This window comes from Arachis hypogaea, chromosome 6 (assembly GCF_003086295.3).
Source record: "Arachis hypogaea cultivar Tifrunner chromosome 6, arahy.Tifrunner.gnm2.J5K5, whole genome shotgun sequence".
Taxonomy (NCBI): Eukaryota; Viridiplantae; Streptophyta; class Magnoliopsida; order Fabales; family Fabaceae; genus Arachis; species Arachis hypogaea.
Window position 1 is genome coordinate 11,861,987 of NC_092041.1, and position 7,101 is coordinate 11,869,087.

At 20.6% G+C, this 7,101-nt stretch overlaps 1 non-coding gene across 1 annotated transcript; it reads left to right on the forward strand.

Annotated features, from left to right (window-relative positions):
- Positions 1 to 827: 827 nt before the first annotated feature.
- Positions 828 to 899, forward strand: TRNAC-GCA (transfer RNA cysteine (anticodon GCA)). Its single transcript has one exon. It is a non-coding gene; the product is annotated as a tRNA-Cys (tRNA).
- The last annotated feature ends 6,202 nt before the right edge of the window (positions 900 to 7,101 follow it).

The following is a 7,101-nucleotide window of genomic DNA, read 5'->3' on the forward strand; positions in this document are numbered from 1 at the left end:
TCTGTGCCTCTCTAGAAAGGGATAGATGGCCTTAGCTTAGTTATTCTACAAGCTAAGGTGCGATCGTTCTTTTTATATATGTAATTAAATTCTTGCTATTTTATTTGTTATCAGTGTTGGTTCTCATGGAAAATTTAATTTTGCCGAGGTTTTTTCTTTTTCTTTACTCTTTAATGTTACTGTCTATTAACTTAATCTTGCAGGACAAATAGTTTCATGTAAAATCTAATTTTTATTGACCCAAAAGAATAAATTTTAGCATAACACAAGTATAAAGAAATTAAAAACCCATACAAATTAAAAAAAGAAAAAACTTTTCTGTGTGTCACACACTTATTAAATACCAATTCTATGACCAAATTGTAGGTCACACGCTTTTTTTTTTCTTATTTAATTTCTTCACCTGTACTTCTAATAGATATAAAAATTGTAAGGTGCATAAAAAAATATTTTCAGTAAATTTAGTTGTTGTGGATCTAAGAAAAACTATCAATAAATTGAGTCTTATTTTTTTGGTAATCAAGTGTTAACATATCCGTGCAACGTACTACATAAACACATAATCATGCATCTGTCTTACACTCTTACAACTGCATTTAGTTAGCCCAGCTTATACATTGAACTACAATTTAAGTATCTAACTAACCTTGTCTTATTAAGAATCTGAAGCAAATATATATGGGTTGATTTTTTTTTTTTTTTTGTTGCTAGTGTCTTCTCTATTTTAGCTCTGGCTTCATCTGATAGTTTGTTTTTTTTTTTCTCTAAAAAAGTATATGTAGCTTTCAACTCAAAAAAATAAGTTATACAAACTAAAAACTAAACAAGGGTCCATAACTCAGTGGTAGAGCATTTGACTGCAGATCAAGAGGTCATCGGTTCGAACTCGGTTGGGCCCTTTAAAATTTAAATTTTAATTTATTAAGGCTGATGAAATGTTGTTTAAGGATGAGTATCATCCATTAACTACTTTAAATTTAAGTGACATGCATAAAATTAAAATTCAAATAAATCGTTTAATTACTAGCAAACTAGATAATAACAATTAATTAAATATTTTTCTTCACGTTAACAACTAATCTACACATTTAGTAAATTACATTACCATAACTAACTATATGATAATTGAATTTATGTATATAAATTAACAATTAACCGAAAAATTTATGAAAAATTCTGTTAACGAATTACCTCATTAATATTTATTAACTAAATTAATATTATCATGTAAAATAAATTCAAATAAATCGTTTAATTACTAGCAAACTAGATAATAACAATTAATTAAATATTTTTCTTCACATTAACAACTAATCTACACATTTAGTAAATTACATTACCATAACTAACTATATGATAATTGAATTTATGTATATAAATTAACAATTAACCGAAAAATTTATGAAAAATTCTGTTAACGAATTACCTCATTAATATTTATTAACTAAATTAATATTATCATGTAAAATAAATATTATGATAAAAATTAAATTTTCAAAATTTAAATCAAATTCTCAATCTTCAACTCTAAATCACTTATCATTAAATCCTAAAATTCTAAATCCTCTAATCTTAAAATTAAAATCTTAAATCATCCAACTCTAAACAAAAAACCACAAATCCTAATTTAATTTCTTAATCATAAATCTTAAACCATTAAATTCTAAACTCTAACCAATTTAATAAAAAGAGGCCACTCAGATAAAAATGCCTAAAACATCTTCTTTTTAAAAGATGTTTTCATATTGTGTTTTAACTGGTTTCTATATAATTTATTCGGTATTCCTCATCACATATTATTAAATTTCTCAAAAGATTTTCTTTTCAAAAACAATAAAAAATATTTAATTTGGACTAAAACAAAAAAGGTAATAGATTAACTATTAGATTTTTTTTAAAAGATTATTTACATAAAAAAATACATCACATTCATCAATATATATATATATCAAAAACAAGCTCTTCAAATTTTTATAAATAAAAAAATAATTAATTTTTATTCGTATAATATATAAAATAATTACTATATTATTATTATATTATAGACTAAAATTTACTAATTTAAATTTTTTTTTATTTTTAATATAAGCATTAGAAATAAATAATTTTTTTTATAACAAGATGTAATGTAATAAAATATATATAATATTAATTAGTTTTTAAAAATTCTGAAAAGATGTTTTTTTCTAATAAAGTGTTATTAAAAAATTAACATTATAAAAACTAATTTCAACCAATATGATATAATAGGTTATTAAATATATTTAATACAAAACACATTGAATATAAATTTTTATTGAGTTTAAATTTTAAGTAATTTTTAATTGAATTTCGAATATTTTTATTTTAAAGAGTTAGAATATTTTAACATCATTTTTTTCGTATCTTTTTAATTGAGTCTTTGATTTTTTTTAAATTATAAACCTTATTTATAATTAAGAGTAATGTTTTAACACCACCAATTAGTCACACATATAAAAATACAAGAATAATTCTATTGTCATAATTATAATCTAACTTTATAAGTAATACAATACAATGAAACTATATATAAGTAATATAACTAAATTTTATCTATATCTATAGTTATTGTTTATAAATAATATAATTAAATTATATTTATGTTTATAATTAAAATATGAATAAAAATACAAAAAATTATCAGAATGGTTAATTTTTTTTATTCATAATTTTTTTATTATTTTTGTTGTGAAAAGTTTAATTATTTTAATAATTAATTATTTTTTAAAAAAGATAATTGAATAATACAAAAAAGTCTTATTAAGAGTAATTTATTTATATATGATTAAAAAATAGTTGAATAATTATATATGATAAAAAATTAATATCATTAAAAAATAAAAATAAAATTTATTTTAAAATTAAAAATAAAGTTTATTTAAAAATAAAATTAAAAATCATGGTTTTTTTTCCAAAATTTATCTACGAGTAATTCTATAAATATTTTATAATGAATAAAAATATTAAACTCGTACTAAAATTTATTCTAATAAAATTTATTTTTATTCTACTAAACGTTAAATAAACTATTGAAAATAATTTTGTTTCCTCCATTAGAGAAGAATGATAAACTTCCATACTTCTATTATGTTATGGCAATAATTTAGCCTGTTATTTTTTAATGTACATAATAATAATAATAATAATAATAATAATAATAATAATAATAATAATAATAATAATAATAATAATAATAATAAACAAGTATATCACAGTAAAAAAGGAAGCACGTCACCAAATAATTTATCATCCGAATTATATAAGAATAAAATTGATAATATGAGGGCTAACACTACAAAAATCAATAACAAGGTTAGGGACTTACAAAACATTTCTTAAGATCATAAAAAAAACGTTTATATTTGTGTGATATATAAAACAATTATCATATTATTATTATGATTACATTATATATATATATATATATATATATATATATATATATATATATATATATATATATATGAGCAACAAAAGTCCAACTGTTATAAAGTAAAATTTTCTTTTAATATTTGATTAAATGTTCTTGTATTTAGTATTTTTTTTTGGCACTTCTTCTTAGTTAAAAATATAATTATTATAATTTTTTAGTTATTATTGCTAGGGGTGTTTACAGATGGAATATGGCTGAAATTTTGATCCAATCCGCACTAAATTCATTAGATCAAATTCGATATCCGCACTTCTATGTTTGGATTAGATATCAAATATATCCATAAAATAAAAATATTAAAAAAATTTATTTTTATAAAAAAAGTCAATACTTTTTTTGTTTACGTTTTTTAAACATATTTACTTCTATCTTATTAGAGTGTGAATTCGATTCGATCCAATCCGATCATCTTACATATCAGATCATATCCTCAAATTACAGATCAGATACGGATAAAATACTATAGATTTATATGGATATGATATAATCTATGAACACCCCTAACTACTACTATAGGTTCATTGTTGCAAAAGAATGCTTCTTTTATTATAAACCATTATTAGATATTAATTACCATTAAAACAACTTAATTATCAACAAAGAGATAATACTTATTGGTCTCTGAAATTATATTCGTATTTCAATCTATAGTTGTAAAAATCAAACTGATATATAGTTGTAAAAATCAAACTGAATCGGCTGGTTCGACCGAAAAATTAGTGAACCGGACTAGTCCGGTTCGATTTACTCTTTAGACCGTTTAAGGAATTAAACCGGTGTGAACCGGTAAGAATCGGTCTAATCGAACTGGTGTGCTTGAAATTTTTTTTAAAATGTCTCCACAAGGTCTCGAACCAAGAACCTTGGAGAAAAAGCAGTCTCTACTTGCCACTTAGCCATTGCACTTTTAAATACTATATTTGACAAATACTAATTATATAGTATACATAAATATCTAATTTAATTTAATTTTTATTTTTTCTATTTTTAAAATTAATTATATTTTAATTATATACCATTATTAATATAAATATAAATTTCACTAAAAATTTATTAATTTACTTGATCTATTTTATTGCTAGTATTGTGATTAAGGTTATTTGTTTTGATGTTAGTGTTAAAATCTATTGATATTATAGTTAGATGATAGGCTTTGTGAATTAATTATTTTTTTATTGTGTTAAAATAAGATACTATTGTAGTATTAAAATTTTATAATTTTTTATATTAGTTATTTTTAGAAGTTGAGACTTGATTCTTCGTAAAATGTTAGTGAAGATATATATTTCAAATTTTAATTTTAATTTTAAGTTTTTAACTATTTTATATTTTATATTTACGTGAGACCGGTTTTATCGGTTCAACCAGTAATTTATCGGTTGAACCAATAAACCAGTGAACCAGTAGCTTGACCGGTTTGATCACTGGTTCGGTTCTAACAACTATGTTTCAATCTAATTTAAAAAATTTTAATTTACTCAATTTAGTCTCCCAACTTAATAGTTATGACTCACATTGGTTCCTAATCTTATTTTTGTCACTGTCTCACAAAATCGTTAACGACATGCTGAGATGGACTAACGACTGCTACATTATACATTCTAGCGACTATTTGATGTGACAATTGAAATTTTTTTTTACCTTTTTTTTTTCAACTAAACACTTAAAACCCTAATATGAGTCACGGATACCTAAGTTAAAAAATCAAACTAAGTAAATTGAAACTTTAAAAATCAGATTAAAGCTCGAATATAACTTCAAAATAGAACTTTAACTTATGTAGTGATTAATTTAAATGAGAATCAAATAAATCAAAATTCAACATAATTTTTATCAACGTTTTCAAATTCAAAATTTCTATACCAAAATTAACTAGGATTTTTCTTTAAATTAAAAATTTAATGAAATAGTGACTTTAATTATCTTAATCAATGTCCAAATTAATTACTTTTATGTCTTAAAAAAACTGTATATAAGAAGAAAATAATTAATTTATCTACTTTAATAAATAGTTATTTTACTAAAAATGAAAGAAACTATTTTTTTAAAATTTTTTAAGAACTAATTAATATTATATATATTGTTAAACTACATTTAGTTATAAAAATTTTATTTATTTCTAATATTTATATTGAAAATAAAAAAATTAAATTAGTGAATCTTAAACTATAATATAATAATATAATAATTATTTTATATATTGTACGAATATAAATTAATTATTTTTTTATTTATAAAAATTTTAAGAGACTTGATCTTGTTATATATATATATATATATATATATATATATATATATATATATATATATATATATTTTATGAATGTGATATATTTTTTTATATAAATAATCTTTTAAAAAAAATCTAATAGTTAATCTATTACCTTTTTTGTTTTAGTCTAAATTAAACATTTTTTATTATTTTTGGAAAGCAAATCTTTGAGGAATTTAATAACATGTGATGAGAAATACCGAATAAATTATACAGAAACTAATTAAAATACAACATAAAAACATCTTTAAAAAAAATGTTTTAAACGTCTTTATCTGAGTAGCCTCGTTAATTTTAAACACTAAATCCTAAAGCATCCTACACTAAATTCTAAATCAAGCAATACAAAACTTTAAATATTAAATTATTTTATTTATGAGTTTAAAATAAATAAAATAAAAAAATTTAAAAAGTTTATAATCCAATTTTAATATGTTAATTTTTATTTAAATATTAGAAATAGAAAATAAAAAATAATTTATTAGAATTTTTTATAAAATTTTTATTTGAAAACATCAATTTTTATTAAAATACTTATTATTTCATAATTTTATGAATGAATTAAAATAAAAATAAAAAAATAAAAAAATTACAATCCAAGTGACAAAAAAAGGAGCTAAATAATTGTATAAATAAATGATATCATTCTGTATCTAATAATAAATATCGATAATAGTCTAGTTGATTTTTATTAATGGATTAATATATAAAAGTGGCAATATTTCTTTTAATAAATATCTGATCATCTTTTTTTATGCATATTATTATTATTATTATTATTATTATTATTATTATTATTATTATTATTATTATTGAAAGATGATTTAAAATGTAAAATGTGAAAAGATTATTTTGATAATGATATATGGTACGTAGAGTTTAATTTGTAGATAAACTATTAGACCATTACAAAAAAATTTTAACCAGATTAGTTATAATGAACAAAATTAATTAATCAAAATATCTAGCTATCACGTGTCGTAAGTCTCAATATAACCTGCAAAGGAGCTTTAAGTTACAGAAAATATCTAGAATCGCATTCTCTCTCTGGACACTTATCTCACAGTTGTGTTGACAACAAAAACAAAACATACAGATGTAGACCATGCAAAAGAACATTGGAAACAGATGAGAACGTTTTTATTCTAGAAAGAAACAAACAAACATGTTACATTCTTGAGGGGATCTATATATTCCCCTTCACCAACTGATGTTATTCTTAGCTACATCCATCACAACAAGTACACAAATTTGTTTGTGTGAATGATTAACTATTGTTACAACATATAATATAACATAAATTCATCACCTCATACAATTAGTATAAATTCTAATCACCTAACCCACTAATATTAATGGTAACTTTAACACCAAA